A 17,458-nucleotide genomic window follows, 5' to 3' on the forward strand; every position below is an offset into this window, starting at 1 on the left:
ATTAAATAACTTAAAAGAATAGTATATTTCATAACAGTCCAGAAAAAAGGTGATTCCCGTTCCGTACGTACGTGACAGTTTTCCGTGGGAGACGAAGCCGACACGAGAAAAACCATTTCGGACGTGTAATGAACGATACTTTTCATTATCAGACTCTGAAACACATTTACATCATTTAATAGTATATTACGTAACTAGTGCTGTAAGAAGCATTTTACGCCCGATATGGAATAAGTACGCGGCTTCGTGTGTAATTTTATGAGTGCGTAAAATGCCTTAGAGCACGTGTGACGTACTATACTTTACCTACGACCAAATGAAAAGTCCTGTTTTCGCAATTCATATAATTCAGAGTAACTTTTCATTAAAAAAGTATATTTTCAACGTATTGGAACGATAAAATCAATCAATTTTTCCCAGCATTAGAGCGATAGTTTGTGGCCCATCTTAAAACTGTGCGCTTTTTTTACAGCTGTGCTTAAAGAGGTTCATTACATAACGCAAAACTATGCGTAATTAGCTATTTACACTGAGGTCGTAGGTAAATACAGGGGTGGGCATAAGTCACCTGGCAGCCTTGAAAACAGTTCATGCGTCAGACCCACCACTCTCGCTCGGAATTTCTTGAATTTTTGCAAATTTGTACTATACAGGGGTGGGCATAAGTCTTGTTATAAAATTCATGTAGGAAGTTGTCGGATTATGACATTTTATGTAAAGCGCATTCGAAAAATGTCAATGTGTTTTAACCGCTTTTAGCTGCAACATTGTAGCATCAGCATATAAAATCATTCCATATTGGATAGTAATCTAACATACCAGAATTTTTTTTTTGCAAGAAATAAGACGTTTTTGTCAGAGCACCGGAAAACCCACCAGATAAAGTTTCGTCGTCAGTGTAATAAAGGGTTATAGGAATGCACACACTGGCGCGAATAATTCGGTGCGACGGCGAATTTTTCGCTTTGCGAAATATTCGTCGACTCAAACTCTTTGGCGTATAACGAGGAGCAACAAACTGGCGCGAAAATTTCGCCTGGCGACAACGAAACTCCAGCGAATTTTATTTCTTTCCCGACAAGCCGCGTTTTCTGTCGTTTTCGTTGCGAATCAAAGATGGCTTCAACTGAAATGATAATAGAGTTTGTGAAGAAATATCCGATTTTATACGATTTAAGTCTTCTCGTAAATTGGTAGTGTTCTCGTAAATTGGTACCTATATCTTTTTGCGATGTCATCTTTAATTAGATTTAATATTTCATCAAAACAAGCAATGTCTATTCTGAAATATTTATAAAAACGCTGTTTATCTAGTCGCAGTGGTGGCATGAGTGTATGAAATTCGCCTTTTTCTTTTCTTTCCAAATTTATATCATGTGTCCAGAGCTTTTTTCTAAAAAAAAAAACACCAACTTTAGCACAAAATGTTATTTTTTATTACTCAATTGACGTTAAACATTTTCCTGTCCTGTAAATGTTAAGGCGCTACTGAATTAAGTTCCCACATAATTATATTTAATAAAAAATTGTTAGAATGCCTTACTTTTCACCTTCCTCATCTTCTAAAGCAGCCAATAATACTATTGCTTCTTCTTCAGGGCTTGAAGAATCCATCTTTCTATATAATCAATAAAAAAATATGTCTTATGAAATTTTTGCGCAAGTGTACCCACAAATTTTGATTTCCTACGTGTCGCGAAATATTCGCGCAAATGTGATAGGAGAGACGAATTTTTCTACCGCCTGTGTCGCAAAATATTCGCTTCGTTATCGCGGCGAATCAATTCGCGTCAATGTGTGCATTCCTTATTTCAGAAAATGGGTATTTTGCACAGTTCTCTTCATAATTTTTAGGTTCAACTTAGGCAGCTTTTAGGTTAGTAAAAGTTCTTATTATAAGAACACAAGAAATACAATCTAATGTGTATTTATGGGATGCAATATGATTTAAATATTTATAAATCAGATAAAATAATTTATGATGGGCAGAAAGGCCACTAGGGCCGATAGCCTTTTCTTTTGTAGAAAATATATATATATATATATATATATAATTTATGATTTAATTATTATCTTATGACTAACATATAATGGTAAAATTTTGAACGCCATGTCATCAAGAGAATGCCTTGATAACTCTTTCCCTTACATTTATTTTATAGACTTGCAATTTAAAATTCTATGGGTTATCGCTTCTCGGCCTTTTGGCTGTCAAAGTGTAGTATCTGTTCTTATCAGCTTAATATCTGATACGTCACGCATGCGGGACCAGTACATTAAAATGATTTTTGGAAATTGACGGAGGTTAGGGAGTTGCTCCACCTCTGTCGCGGGTTGGCCCGGTATTGCAGTACCACCGGAATCGAGCTTGCACTATTTTGGATAACCATGATGAACGCATTAGTTCTTCTTGCTGTCCAGGAAACTCGTAGAATTCTTCTCCAGCACCATAGTTCAAACGCGTCGATCTTCTTGCGATCGACCATGTTTCTGCTCCGTATAGAAGTACCGCGGGAAAATCAGTGATTTAATAATAGATTTTTTGGTGTTTTATGTGATAGCACTATCTTTCCATATTTTATGGAGGATTTTCGCTGTCTGCCTAGCGATTTTGCATCTACGAATGATTTCCTGAGAACAGCCACCCTCATTTGAAATCAGTGCTCCCCGATAGATGTATTGGTTCACGACTTGACATTGACCCATGTGAAGAATGTCTGGCATATTATTCCTAGTGTCCTGTCGATGATCATAACTTCGCTCTTTGAGTAGTTGATGGCCAATCCAAGGTTATTACTTTCCATTTCCAGTTTATGCGGGACTTCTAGAAGTTCCTCTTGGCTATTTGCTAGTAGAGATATCGTCCGCATAACGAAGATTAGTTATCTTTATTCCACCAACTGTAATTCCGCCGTTCCACCCTTCTCATAATATATTTTCCATAGATGTTAAATAGAAGAAGTGACAGGATACATCCTTGACGAACTCTTTTTCTTTTTTACAGAGATTGGATAGTTGATTGTCAATTCTTACGACATTGGGTATGTACAGATTCTGAATTAAAAATGGCAGATGATCCGGTACTCCCATCTCCTTTCAGAACCATCCAGAGCCAATTCCAATTAATGCTATCGAAGGCCTTACGATAGTCGATAAAGCATAAGTATAAAATGACTGTTGAATTCGCGACACTTTTCAATGACTTAACGAAGATTCAGTATATAAATGAAAAAAGTCCCTTGTTGTATAAGTATCCAGTATAAAACGGGTGATTTAAACCTGTTTATTCACTATTCGCTCGAAGAACAGGTCATTTGCTACCCTTTGGGTCTAATTGTTTTTTTCTTGAATAAAAAATGGTCACTTGTATAAATAACTATTAATTTTATGGTGAATAGTAGTGGTCGCTTTACTTTCTAAATAATTTGATTTCTAAGAGATGGCGCCAAAAGTCACCCTCTCCCCTTTTAACTTTCGTCTTATATGTCAGTAGGACAATTTGTCCGGTGCATCGTCAGCTTTGCGCAGTGGCATTATCGTAACCAATGAGGTTTATCCGAGGTGCGATTATTGCTAGTTGAAAACTTTAACCAATACCCCGCCATGTGCACGTGAAAGACCGTGCGCTAAGGCAATTTTTGTAGGCCTCTATCGAGGCCATTTCAGTCAATTTCAAGATAACCCTAGGAATTGTATGTAATGGTTCAGATGGATGGGTGGAAACGTATGTTAACAAGTTAAACCCTCTTTTTAGAACTGCTATCACCTGCTTGATATATAAATACAAATCATGTTTTCCTCAAAGCTTTACATGTCTTTCTTAGATCTCCTTTTCTCTACTTGCATGATTTCCTTTTCTTCTCTACATTCTTGATTTTCCTGCAAATATTTTCCAGAAGCCCCTTTCAATTGCCGTAAGTTGTTTCTTATGGCACTTGAACATAACGCAAACACTACAGTTATCACCATTGCATTGTTTGATTCGTGTACAATTCAGATTTACTAAATATCGATGCGATATCTTACACAAACTTCTTTGGAGATCGCAGCACTGTCAACATGAAAAATGATCAATCAACCCTTTTGGTTGGCGTGAAAAAACATACTTACCTGGCGTAGGGGTTTACAGTGATCAATAAGGTTGTTCCCCCATGGTGAGGCCCTTCATTACACTACGGTTGGGCTGAACCTTACGATTATCTCTAATGCGGATAACTCGGGCGCGTAGTTTTTGATAGCCGGGAGCCGGGACTGCGTATCCCGAATACAGCAATTAAAAATAAAAATTTAATCTGAGCTGGGTCTTTTCGAAATATCTAGACAATTACACTTTACTGATGATGCTTGTGAGTTCAAACGAACAAAGTTCCCAAAGTGCTTTAAGGTAAAAGCTAATAGCTCGCTTATGAGCGTAAGACGTCTCTAAAGTACCTTCGATGGACATTATTCAATCAGCGTTTCGTGCTGTTAAGGATGGAAAATGTCTGTATGCAGGATGGCTGGAAGAAAAATAAAAAATTTTGTTATGGCATTTTTTAACTAAGTAATCCGGAGTCCGGAGACGATCAACAATAACGTTTAACAAATGAATCTTCTTCTTCTTCGTCTGATTAGCATTGCTCCTGTTTGTCAGCCTCTCATTCTGTTTCTGTTGTTGTACTGAATTAATCTAATTGTGATTATTATTGATAAAGAAATACAATGAATAAATAAGTAGGTTAGTATTTTTTCAATATAATAGACGAGATGATGAGACATACAGAAAGAATAAGATGGATTAAGTGACGATTATCGCTTTTCTGTACTAACATCGAAGTAGTGGATCGAACCATGTTCGTTTTTTTACTATACTGAAAGATCACCACTATTACTCATTCCAATGAATAGCAGCGAATAGTCTCACATGCGCAAGTAGAATTATTGTTCTTAAAAGTACGTTTAGCATGATGAAGTAAATATTTGAAGCCGCCACTTTTAATTTGTATCCAAATGACGACTAGACTTCCTTCAAAGAACTTATAAATAATAACATTAATATGATAGGTATAGATAGGCATTTATATACAGATTGGAAATAGTTCTTGGAGAATCGATTGAATAGCAAAACAAGTGATAAACAACTTACTGAAGAAATAACTGAAAACTTACACCAGTGATACGCCGCCAATTTGTACAGTTTGTAACTAAATTGACTTCTGAATCGGTTTGTGAAAGTTTGTTCTTCAAAAACGAACTGTTTTATAGAAAAAAGTGGTGTTACCATGCAAACCATACCAAGTGGGTACAAGTATTATTTTGACTGCGATAACTCTAACTTGCAAGACCAGATGGCTCTGCTCTTAAGAGCAAGCTGTCGTAGATAGTCAAAAGCGAATAACCAGTTAGGTTTTTACATTTCTGCATTCACCCTGGACTCTCTTCAAAGCGAATAAATCTTTCGCCTTTTACTAAAGATTTCCGTGGAGAGGGTCAATATAAATGGGTCTGATTGAATTTTTTCCATGCCTAGCTTCTGCTGGGCATTTAAGCTAATTTAAAAATAAAAATCGTGAACAGTTTGCTCAATTTTCGTTGGTTTTACATGTTACTATTATAAAGCAAACGGAAACATATAGGAAAAGCCCAAGGTAGGTGTTGTGAGTTTGATTCCCGAGTTTAGTTTGCTGATGCATCATAATTAGACTGTCGTCATTTGTTTCAGATATACAGTGAATTTTTGAAAATTGGCCGTATTCGATTATTTGCAATATCTGAGCCGTCATTTCTGTTATTAAAAAACAGAAAACGGCTACTCTAGGGTTTTCACGTAGATTCGATTGGCGTAGTAGCTTTTTCTCTAAAGCTTTAAATTTCGAATTTGTGGACGTAAGTTACATTTTACTTATGGAATACCCTATACCATACAATATGACTTGAGTCTTTGCGGTGGTAGCTTATCGTACCCGCTCATATAACGTGTCTGATGTGGTTAAAAGTCCGTTTAAAAAGCTCAATATACTCAGCTGATGATCATCGTGTGTGAGGATATAGTGCTGAGCTTTGTAGAACTGAACAAAATAGAAATTCCGCGTTATACTCACGTATAACATACCAATTAGTACAAAGTATCACACACAGAATTATATTGTAGAAATAAAGAACACAGCTGCAAGTATGGTTCTAGCCTTCTCTGGGAGAAGTTTATTTTCTTTATTAATCAGTTAACCAATTTTTTGTAAAGAGAATTTAACGTTTATAATTTGGAAACGAGTAAAAGCTTTTGCAAGGTGTTTTCAGAATAGGAACCGAAAAATAGCAACTTTAAACACACAAGTTTAAGTTAATATTTCTTTACATGCGATCAAACAATTTGCATTTGGATGATCTCCATTTCCCAATAGATTATAATTGCATATGACAAACAAAGAAGCAAATGTCACGTACAAAACATGTACTTTGTAACGTATTCTTTGATTTTCCGGTTTGTCTTACTAGCAAGATAAATCTAAACCCAATCGTTTTAATGAGTCGTACCACGTACGTATAGATGGCGCAGGCATATACTTAAGTACTGCCTTCCATAGTAGTACTTTATTGATAATTCTAAACTAGGAATTGGGTCGTTGTCCATTAGACATTGGACCCCAGGGGTTAATAATGCTTATTATATCCTGGATGGCAGTGAAAGACAGTAGTGTTCCGTGGTGATGCGTAAGCGTAAAGTCGTTTATCGTTGTATGAGTCAAGAGTCGAAGATGTTCCCAAGCATTGGAATCAAGCAGTAAAACTCCCGGTGCGGAGGATCAGGACACGCAAAAGTTGCGGTGAAATGGAATGGTGGCGCCACGAAAGACCACCGCCCTAATCGGTCAGGAGGGGTGGGTTTTGCCCGAAATCCTGGTAAATAAACGGACACTACTGTTGGAAACTGTCGGGATGTAATGGGTTGCGTTACCCTTGGTAAATAATTAAAAGAAAACGTTGACTTATTTTCAAGACATGGATAATTATGCTATAACACAAAAGTCTTGTTTAGGTTTTTGACCACGAAAAACTTCCAAGATATTTTGTTTTCATTATACTTCGTTAAAAATACTGAGTTTTGATTTCTATTAGAAATAATGAAAATAGCTATTTTCTTAACAAATGCGGAAAGCAATAATTTTACACATTGCTGTGCTCGAGTGTGGAAAAAATGCTTTCCGCAAGTGTTACATTTCTTCTGCGAGCGGTTACGAATTAATAAATCAACACCTTAATAAAAAAACAATTAATATATCACATTATATGTAAAAACAACGATAAATTTAACTCTTATTATACAAGGATTCTTAATTATCATTATTTATGTGAATCGTAAACGAACAATTCCTGACATTTTTTCATCCAATGTTTGGTTGTTAGATGAACGCTTAGCAAGCTGCAAGAATTTAGAGATGAAAAGTGAGCTTGAGAGGTCGGATCTGGGGGATTTTAAGTCTGAGCAACAGAGGATAGGATTTGGTTTGATATATTTGTTATGGATTTACAGCCTCCTAGTCTTTTAATATAACTTATATCTTCACCAAAATTTGCTTAAATAATAGATGAAGATTTCCGAAAATTGTGAACAGTGTACTCTTCAGAGTTAGGATAGGCCTAGGCTTTGATTTCTCGACCTGCTGTATTTGTTTGCCATATATGCTCTTGGCCATCACTTTGGTTTTCGCTATGTTAATTTTCAGCCCCAGCTGGTCTCCTTCAGTTGTGATTTTGTTCATCAAGCGTTCTAGAGCTGTTAGCAATTATTGCGGTATCATCGGTATATCGTAAATTATTCACAAGGTGACCATAATCTTGATACTATCGCTTGTGTACTGTAGTGCACGTTCAAAGATATTCTCAGAGTATAAATTAAAGAGAAGTGGGGAGAACACGCATCTCTGCCGTATCCCACGTTCAATAGAGAAGCTGTCAGTAATGCTGTTTGCAACTCTAACAGGCGCAAACTGATCTTTTTATAGTTTGGTAATAAAGTTCATATCGTTGTCATGGATTTCCTTTTCCTGGAGGAACTTTATTAATTCCTGGTGGTTAACGCAATCAAATGCTTTGTTATAGTTAATAAAGCAGATGTATACGTCTTCTTTCTGGTCTCTGCATTTTTTGAGTAGAACTATGAGGCTGAATAGTGCTTCTCGACTTCCAAAACCTTCTCGGAACCCAAACTGACATCTGCTAATATTACTTTCGCACTTATTATAGATTGTTTTGTGTATCATTTTCCAGAAAGAGTTTAAGGACCTGGCTAAATAACAATTAATTAACCAATTAATTCTTACTTTTATTCAAAAACTATTAATTTGTTGTTGGAACTGAGCCGCCATTGAATCGCAACACAAATTTCTATGGTTAGGTCTAATCTACGTATGTTTTATCGAGTTTAGGGAATATTTTGGAAATGTAGCTGCTGTGGGGGATCCACCAGAATATTCAAAAAGTGGTCTATCAGAAAAAAAATTTGGGAATGTTTGGATTGTATCTCATTAACTAAACGTCCTTATGAACGTGTAGATGTTGATATTTTCACATATGGAAACAAAAGTTTTCTGGTTGTTTTTGACTCATTTTCAATTGGTTAGAAATGTCTGGCTATGCCACATTAGAGATCAATCATCGATATATGTGATAGAGTCTTTGAAACGTATTTTTTCAATTTTTGGCTGCCGTAATGCTGTATGTTGTTAGAACATTCCTTTCAGTGGTGCAGTGTTTAAATAATTCGCCACTGCAGGGATCTTCGTCTTCTGGTGACGTATCAGGTCCTCCTGATGTTGGCAATCACAATGACGAGTTGCGCTCTGTCTTCGGCGAGTCTAAAGAGTGGTTTTGCGCTTCGAATTCCAGTCCATTCTCTAAGATTCCTTAATCACGAGGTTTGTCGTCTACCGACTCCTCTATGGCCTTCTATCTTGGCCTTCATTATAAGTTGAAGGATACGGTATCGATCATCCCTAAGTATGTGACCCAGATAGGACAACTTTAGGCATTTTACTGTTAATAGTAGTTCGCGGACGGCGCTTGCTCTATTTAAAACCGATTTATTTGTCTGCATGGCTACCCATGGGATTCGGAGCATACGTGTATGTAGCCATATTTCAAATGCTTCAAGCCGATTAATGGTTGCTGCTTTTAAGGTCCAAATCTCTGCCCCATACAACAGTATAGACCATATGTAGCACTTGATCATCCTCTGGCGGAGTTTTAAATTTAGATTATTATTGCAGAAGTGTGATCTTATTTTTTGAAAGGTTGCGAGAGCCGATTCGATTCTGCACTTCTTTATCCGGGTCGAGATGTTCTGACATGACCACTCTATACAAAATAACAGAGTTTATTATTCAAACTGTACCACCTGGTTCGCTTGTAACAAAATAGTATAACACCAAGTAAGCTTTACTAATCGACGACAAAGATTGATTGATGACTTGTTCGTGATGCTTACACTATTTTTTGTACGACTTCATCAAAATCATTCTAATTATTAAATAAAATTAAAATAATCTGACAAATTTCCTTTAATCCTGTAGTTCACTTGTAAATTATAATCAAATTCGATTAAATTACAGTGTTTCTCGCTCTAACTAAGAATACGATTAGGTACTCTATTTATTAATGTCCTAGACAGCTTTTCAAGCAGATCACAGAAATTCGTCACTTTTACGCTTTTACCAAATACCTAAACCGCTGGCGGGCCATCCAGTCGGTCTTCATCGGGAATTCCCATATATTGATAAGGTTGAAAAGTGCCGAACTACCACCTGTGCGACTACAAGGACACCTGTGTTATCATCCCTTCGCCTTTTTTTTTCCATTTAGTTGTTACATGTTTGGTTTGCTCTTAGTAATAGTTGAATCACGTTTTCGGTTGTGAAAAGTTCACCTCTCTACTCTGCTGCATGTTGTGTTTTATAATTAATTATTACTCTACTTAAAAGTGTACTGACTGTTAAAAAAAAAATAATGTGTTGTGTTTGTGCATCAAGCTCTCGAAACACAATTTACAGTAAATTTCTGTAAGTATATTGAGTATGCTTTTAGTTTTAGGCTGATGGGGTTTTCAATTTACAATAAAAATTTGTTACTATTTTGTATCTTAAAATAACTACACGTATAGGTATTTATGTGTAGATATTCGGATTATCTGTACAGTGTACAGATATTAGATAGTATCCAATTTTAGTTGGGGTTACAGAGAGAATCTGTCGTGTATCATGAAAGTTAGAATCATGTAATTTTTGCAATACTGTTGTTGTTCAATTGTTGGCATAAGAATAACGTTGATGGTTAGGGGCTTGCTCCACCTCTGTCGCGGGTTGGGCCGGTATTGGAGTACCACCGGGATGGGCCCATTTTAATCAATTTAAAGTAAAACTGTAGTAGTAAAGTAACTGATTAACTGTAAAGTAAAACTTTCAGTTAATTGTTCGTTGGGTTAGGTGTTAGGTTAAGTTAGATCCTCTTTCTTACTCTTACTACGTTGGTTTATTCAAAATCTGTCTAATTCTAATTTGATATTATTATTTAGTCTTAGTAATTACATAATTTTCCTACGTGTGATAGTGAAACCAATAATTAGGTTTAGCAACCACCAACACCACAATAGTGACCTTAAACCATACTCAGCAACTAAGCAAAAAGTGAAAGTAATAGCAAAAATAGTATTATACACTTTATTTTTGGTCATAAACCTTTCCTTAGGTGTAAAATATGCAGCAACGTCTTCACTCCTTTATTGCTCATTCTCGAAGCCACGCCATAAAAATATAATGCTTCTCTATACTCTATATCATGGCTAAGGAGATTACAAAATATTTAAAGACATTCTGATATCATAAAGATCATAACCAAGACCACAAGGAATATTGAAGGAATAGATCGGATATGAGTGAGAGCTATTTTGATGTTTTAGTCTGATTGAACATTGATGTTACAATCAGAACCTAGAACATGTTCTAAATCTAATTTGGTAGATACTGGAATAAAATAAATGAATAATTATTAGCCTGTCACCTTTCTGTCCAGTCTGTCATGACTGGGTTAACTTCAGCTTGCAATAGTAGATGGCTCTGCTCTGAAAATTAGACTTTTGTAGATACTGGGAAGTAGAGAGACGGAGCAAGACTTTACGTTTGAATCGTTACCCTGGACTCTCTTCAAAGCGAATAAATCTTTCGCCTTTTACTAAAGATTTCCGTGGAGAGGGTCAATATAAATGGGTCTGACTGAATTTTTTTCCATGCCTCGCTCCTGCTGGGCACTTAAACGAATTGAAATAAAAATGATCAATGATGTGTAGAAGTAGATGATTACAGGGAATAGTAAAGCAATAGTTGTTCCGTTCGTTGTAATTTGCTATTCCAGATTGTCTGTGTTACTTTAAAGGTATTTCTTATCAATTATTTTCGTAGCTTTAAAGTAAAAAACGTGAACATGTTATGGGGGGCCATCCAAGCATTATTTTAGGGCTTATCCTTTGCATCACACGTGTTTAAAGATTTTAGGTAATTCTGTGTACGTATACAACTAACCCAAACAGTAACTATTGATCAATATCATTTATGATTTGGCACTTAAATGTGAAAAGTATTAACTTAAAAAGGTCATTTATAATTGTCTTCTTATTCATATTTAAGATCTCCCGACTGCCAGCTGTCCTTCCATCTTTTAGGTGGTTTTTCCGGTGCTTTTTTTCCTATTGGTTTCCCTTCAAGTGCGATGCGTGGTAGTCTTCCCTCTTCCATTCTTCTCACGTGAGCGTACCAATATCTTTTTATTTGTCTCCCCCATCTTAGGATGTCTTGCACCCCACATTATTTCCTAATGTCAGTGTTCCTAATTCGGTCTATTCTTGTTTTTCCCATTATAGTCCTGAGCGTTTTCATTTCGGCTACTCGAAGCAGTCTTTTCGTTTTGTTGGTTTCTTCTCTGGTTTCTATTCCGTATGTCATGATTGGCCTGATGCAATTCTTTTAGATCCTGACCTTGCTATCCTTTCGCATGTATTCGTTCGCCCAGATTATCTGCCTTAAGCAGCCTGACATGGCAGACGCTTTGTTGATCTGGCTTCTTCGGTCCTTCACTGGGTCATGATAACTCGATAGATCCATACCCAGATATTTGAATTGTGAGACTTGCTCGATTATTTTGTCCTGAACTACCAGCTTACATCTTACGGGATCTTTAGCAAAGGTTATGCTTTTCGTTTTTTCTATAGATATGGTCATGTTCATCGCTTGGCTGACCTGACAGAATTTGTGTAGTTGTCTCTGTAGATCGTCCTCCGTTTCCGCGAAAATGGCTGCATCATCGGCGTAGCATACCATGCTGATTCTTTTATTTTGTTCCATTCGGTATCCCATTTTTAGTGATGATACTTCCTCTATAATTCTGTCCATTAAGAGATTGAACAGAAATGGGCTAAGGCTGTCACCTTTTCTAATGCCCCCTGGTCTGGTGTCGGTATCTCTTCCGTATAAGTGTCTCCTATCTTTACTTTAGTCATGTTGTTCATATTGAGACTGCGGACTGCTGTTACGATGGTGTCTGGCGTTTCTTTCGCTATCAGTATATTTATGATGTCAGAGAGGCGAAACGTATCAAATGCCTTGCTCAAATCGATGAAGCAGACATATGCTGGTGTATTAAATTCGATTGATTTTTCTTTAAGTTGTTTGATAATGAATATGGCGTCGGTCGTGGATCTGTTTCGTCTAAAGCCTTGTTGTTATTTGTGTTTCAAGTATTTCCTTCAAAATGCCGGTAAAGAGTTTAATGCTTGTGTTCAGCAGAGTTATGCCCCTGTAGTTGTCTGGGTGCGTCTCCTGTCCTTTCTTGAATTTAGGTATATTTTAGTAGGTATCCATTATAATTGTCAGTTATTATTATTGAAGCCAACCTGTGAATAATATCACAGATAATATACATATAAATATTATATACATTCACCAGATATCACTTTCGTATACTACATATACTGTCTGTACAGATGGCAGCACTGTCAACCGTTAGCCGCGCCTAAAAGATAAAAACGATAAACTACTTCTTTGATTGGGGAGAAAAAGCATACTTACCTGGCGTAGGGGTTTACAGTGATCAATAAGGCTGTTCCCCCAGGGTGAGGCCCTCCATTGCACTACGGTTGGGCTGACCTCTGCGATTATCCCTAATGCGGATAACTCGGGCGCGTAATTTTTGGTAGCCGGGACTGCGTACGCGCTGTCCCGAATAACTCAATTCAATAGTATATTCATATTCTATGTTAAGAGCGGAAAGTACATATTTGCCGCTTGCACATGTAAAATCACTTTGACGGAATGTGTTTATCAAACAGGTATGTCAAGGGTTGTTATGGGAACGCCGAAAAAGTTGGTGCAAATTGTTAGTGGAAAGCGAAAACGCTCTAGAGCAGAAAATGATTCACTTTCTGCTCTCGCGCGGCGAATAACCACTTTCTGCTTTTAAATGGAAGCGTACATGAGGTAGTTTCAAAGTCAGTCGTCGAGAAAACAAATTTCCAGTTCCAATAATGAAATTATTGCAAATACAATAACGGGCGTGCATTAATTATTATGGTCAGGAGGTCAGGTTGCCTATGGGGATATTAATATCAATTGTCATAAAAAGCGCATGTCTTAGATCTACGTTACAAACAACGAATAAAAAAATATAGCAGGAAGGAGCAATAGCAATCAAAGAGGTGGACAAAAATGGGGGCCGTAAACTGTCATACGATATCAATCTGCTGTTGCCCACTATTCACAAATCCACTCGTCAATAATAATTCAACTAATTTAAGTTTGCAAAAACAGGGTATTTGCTACCTCCTGATTCTTTTTGCTCGAAGGTTACAAACAACAACGTTGTGGCAACAGGTGACAGTTGATTTCAAACCATATACGAACTTATCAACGGCCATGCTAGAGAAGAATCTGAATTTTATATCATCATTGATGATGATTGATTGATTCATCAATTATGCATTCATTGTTTACATTTTGTCGTTCCCTCGTTCCTTGGCAATGCGTTATAAATGAGAACGCTGGTGGTGGGGAAAATTCCGTAGGACGCTGCAGGTCGTCCTCCGGACTTTCGGCGCGATATCCATTTACTACGTGACCACGTGAAATACTACGATGATGCTATTGGTTAGCGAAACATTATGTTAAGTCCCACGCATACGTAGTAAAATCGTTACGGATTACAACGTTGCCACGTTTTGTCTTTTTACGAACATAACTGTTAACGTTGTTATATGTGTATGCTTTGTCCCGCGCTACATTTCTTAGACAAGAAACTAAAATTTGTACAGTTTGGCATCAATGCCATAACCTGAGCCGACGGTAGCGTTTAGAATGTGTATTATGGTTGGCTAAAAGTTAAAAACTAAATAAACAAGTCTATCTTGTAAGTCTATTGCCGGGTCCACATTAAACCGACAAAGTAGAAACAAAACAGAAACCATATGTTTTTCAACAATTCTGCAACAAAGTTGGAACATTTCAGCAACTCTTTTGTGGCACCTCTCTTTTGTCGCCTTATTCCTAACAATTTTGAGTCCCGTCGCTTGTCGGTAAACATCAAAGGGTTTCTGTTTTGTTTGCTTTATCGGGAGCTGTGTCGATTCAGTGCGGATGGAGAAACAAAACTTACAATATCCCTCGCCTGTGGTTCTGTTATAGAAATAGAATTTCTAAAATTCGTATTTTTCTTCTGTATCGCTAGTCCAACTAATTGTAACAAACTTTCAAAATCTTTGCTAGACATTCATAAATAATTGGTAGAGCTCGAATCAGCTAAGAAAAGGCCACAGGCGTCATCAAACGATGATGTCACAATCTCTGTACGTCTCGCTTTAAATATTGCTGCTCTCGTTACTTTCCAAGTTGTTGCAGCCAGTCAGTGGTGTGCTATTATTTTATCAGTAAAATGAAACGTTTTCTTCGTTTTTAATAAAGAAAATAAAAGACAAAAAGTTTTTCAAAGGAATGGAAACTCCTTCTGCTTCTTTCTTCATAAATTGTAAGACGTTACTGACGATTTCACGGCCTTGGCTGTGTATGATAACACCTTTCCTTCCAACCTTTTTGGAAGACATTATGACAAAATAACGTTTTTCATTCATAACACTGTGTGAACTTCAACTGCGACCATCAACAATACAACCAAAACACCAGACTAAAACGGAACCTAACCTAACCCCCTAAGTCTCCCTGTTCGCCACTACATTTTTTTAAACTTGGCAACACCGTTTAGAGTGCCGGCTAGTAAAAGCATATAAAAAGGTCCATCTGTCCCTGGCCGCTGCCGCATCTGTTTTAATTGTGTCCAAGTAAAAACCGTACTACGTTGCCAAGTGGCTTTTTGACCGCTAAACAATTTATTTTCGGGAATATTTTAATAGGACGCCTCTGATTATATCTAATGCGACGGCAACTGTAGAAGGAGAAAGAAATAGTTTTAAAAACTGCGTCATTGATGATGCGGTGGCCTTTTCTCATCTGATTCGAGCTCTAAACTAGAACATATCTCGCCTGATAAACCAATATCGTCTTCACGGATATCTCTAATCAAATTTTCGACTCAGAGACTCGTTCGTCTGTGCCCAAAAACGTCTTCTTTTCTTCTACAAATTTAACAAAATATAATAATAACCAGCCATTAATACAAAATCGTCGTCTTCCTCAGCACGAAAACGGTATCGAAACATGCTATAGTGTGGACTGCAAAGACAAAACTGAAACATGGAATGTTTGTTACTGTTTTGTTTTTAATAAAAGGTGTGCGATGTGGACTTTGTTTCGAAAATGTTTTGTTGCATAAAAGTTTGAAAAAAGTTTTGTTTTCTGTTTTTGTTTTGTCCGTTTAATGTAGACACGGCATATGGTTAGTAATCATTCTTACTCTTCTTTCTTTTATATGGCAGTCAGAAATTCTAGTGTCGTTCATATCTTTGAAATTTTTGGCTGGTTTAAAGTTAATAATAGTTAATAAGAATTGATATCTTCCTTAGTTAATATTTGATCCTGAAAATTGGATGCAATTTTTATTTCAACCTGAAATAAGATAAGAGACAACCGGCAACATGTTGCCTACCCAAGGCAAACCGAGGTCAGCCAAAAACATCACCCCAACATCAAAGGAATTATGCCGGCTGTCCCTTCTTTCTTTGCTCTTTGTGTAAAAGTATAGTATTTTGCTAGAATAAAACCTCTCATTTAGTAATTGTCTCTAATAAGGAGATTTTGAATAAAATGATGACTCTGACATATAAATGGTAACATTATGGTCGCCATGCGATCAAGAGCGTCATAAAGCTAAGCATTTAATACACTTTACTGCCGTCAGTAGGAGCCGCCATGTCTATATTACCCCTTTTACTAGTATGATTTTAGTGGGTCGCAATTAAAAATTAAAATATCGTTATCGCTTCTCGGCCTTTTGGCTAAGATCAAAGTGTAGCAAAGCATAGTTGCACCATCTGCCAATAAAGCTTTAATACGAGTAGCATTTTAAATTTGAACCACAAATTCAAATTACAATCTTGTGCTAAAACCGACAGTCCATCCTGTCAATATTTTCTCCTCCAAAGGAGTCGGGAGGCGTTCACCTCGAAGGCCTCCCAAGAGACGATGATAACGCATCTATAGCGTCGTCAACCCACACTTCTGAAGCCGACGGAAGAGGAAAAGCACGGGAACTCCGTTTTTCAAAAATTGTGGAGCAGCTGAAGAAAAATATCAATGTTCTGAAGTGTTTAGATTGCAGTAATCTTCACCGAAGCCTTGTGAACAACCCCAAAGGCACATCAAATCCGAACATAGCCGAAACACTGGAGACGGCTATCGGACATTTGAAACGGACACACAACATGCAGCGGAAAAAAGCCAGCACGAGCACGACGGGTAAGCAGCAAAAACCCACTATACCTAGCGATAAGGAACCCGAACCGCTGATAAAACCGATGGATATTGAAAATATTGGTTTTAAAACACCAAAGAAGTGTATTAAAATCAAACACTTATTCACGCAACCGACCAGCCCAACTACTGAAAATCGATACAACGTACTGGACAATGAACAACATTTAGACACTCAAATGGAGGACGAAGAAAGCATCGAACAAATGATACAAACAAAGACAAACACAACACTGAAAACAAAACCGAAAGGAAGCAACAAACCACCCCCCATAGTTATAAAAGGCAAACTACACTGTCACAAAACTTTTCTAGCCGAAATAAAGAAAATTACCAAAAAGAATATAACTTTGAAGTATGCAAAAAACTCGGTTATATTGTATCCAGACGACGCCGATGACTACAAGACGCTCTTGAGACAACTGAAACAGGAAGACACGGAATTCCATACGTACACAACGGCCGAAGAAAAAACACATGCGTTTGTTCTTCGTGGACTTGACGGTGACATAAGTGAAGAA

At 37.1% G+C, this 17,458-nt stretch overlaps 6 non-coding genes across 6 annotated transcripts; all 6 read left to right on the forward strand.

Moving 5' to 3' along the window:
* The first annotated feature begins 2,188 nt into the window (after positions 1-2,188).
* LOC145730024 (U2 spliceosomal RNA) lies at positions 2,189-2,376 on the forward strand. The gene has a single exon (XR_014178508.1). It is a non-coding gene; the product is annotated as a U2 spliceosomal RNA (small nuclear RNA).
* Positions 2,377-3,516: 1,140 nt separating this feature from the next.
* Positions 3,517-3,657, forward strand: LOC145730027 (U4 spliceosomal RNA). The gene has a single exon (XR_014178511.1). It is a non-coding gene; the product is annotated as a U4 spliceosomal RNA (small nuclear RNA).
* A 445-nt stretch (positions 3,658-4,102) lies between these two features.
* Positions 4,103-4,264, forward strand: LOC145730018 (U1 spliceosomal RNA). The gene has a single exon (XR_014178505.1). It is a non-coding gene; the product is annotated as a U1 spliceosomal RNA (small nuclear RNA).
* Positions 4,265-5,403: 1,139 nt separating this feature from the next.
* LOC145730033 (U5 spliceosomal RNA) lies at positions 5,404-5,522 on the forward strand. The gene has a single exon (XR_014178517.1). It is a non-coding gene; the product is annotated as a U5 spliceosomal RNA (small nuclear RNA).
* Positions 5,523-11,158: 5,636 nt separating this feature from the next.
* On the forward strand, positions 11,159-11,278 carry LOC145730039 (U5 spliceosomal RNA). The gene has a single exon (XR_014178524.1). It is a non-coding gene; the product is annotated as a U5 spliceosomal RNA (small nuclear RNA).
* Positions 11,279-13,083: 1,805 nt separating this feature from the next.
* LOC145730017 (U1 spliceosomal RNA) lies at positions 13,084-13,245 on the forward strand. Its single transcript, XR_014178504.1, has one exon. It is a non-coding gene; the product is annotated as a U1 spliceosomal RNA (small nuclear RNA).
* Positions 13,246-17,458: the final 4,213 nt, after the last annotated feature.

The sequence above is a fragment of the Ips typographus genome, linkage group LG5, assembly GCF_016097725.1.
Source record: "Ips typographus isolate SLU linkage group LG5, UJ_Ityp_2.0, whole genome shotgun sequence".
Classification (NCBI taxonomy): domain Eukaryota; kingdom Metazoa; phylum Arthropoda; class Insecta; order Coleoptera; family Curculionidae; genus Ips; species Ips typographus.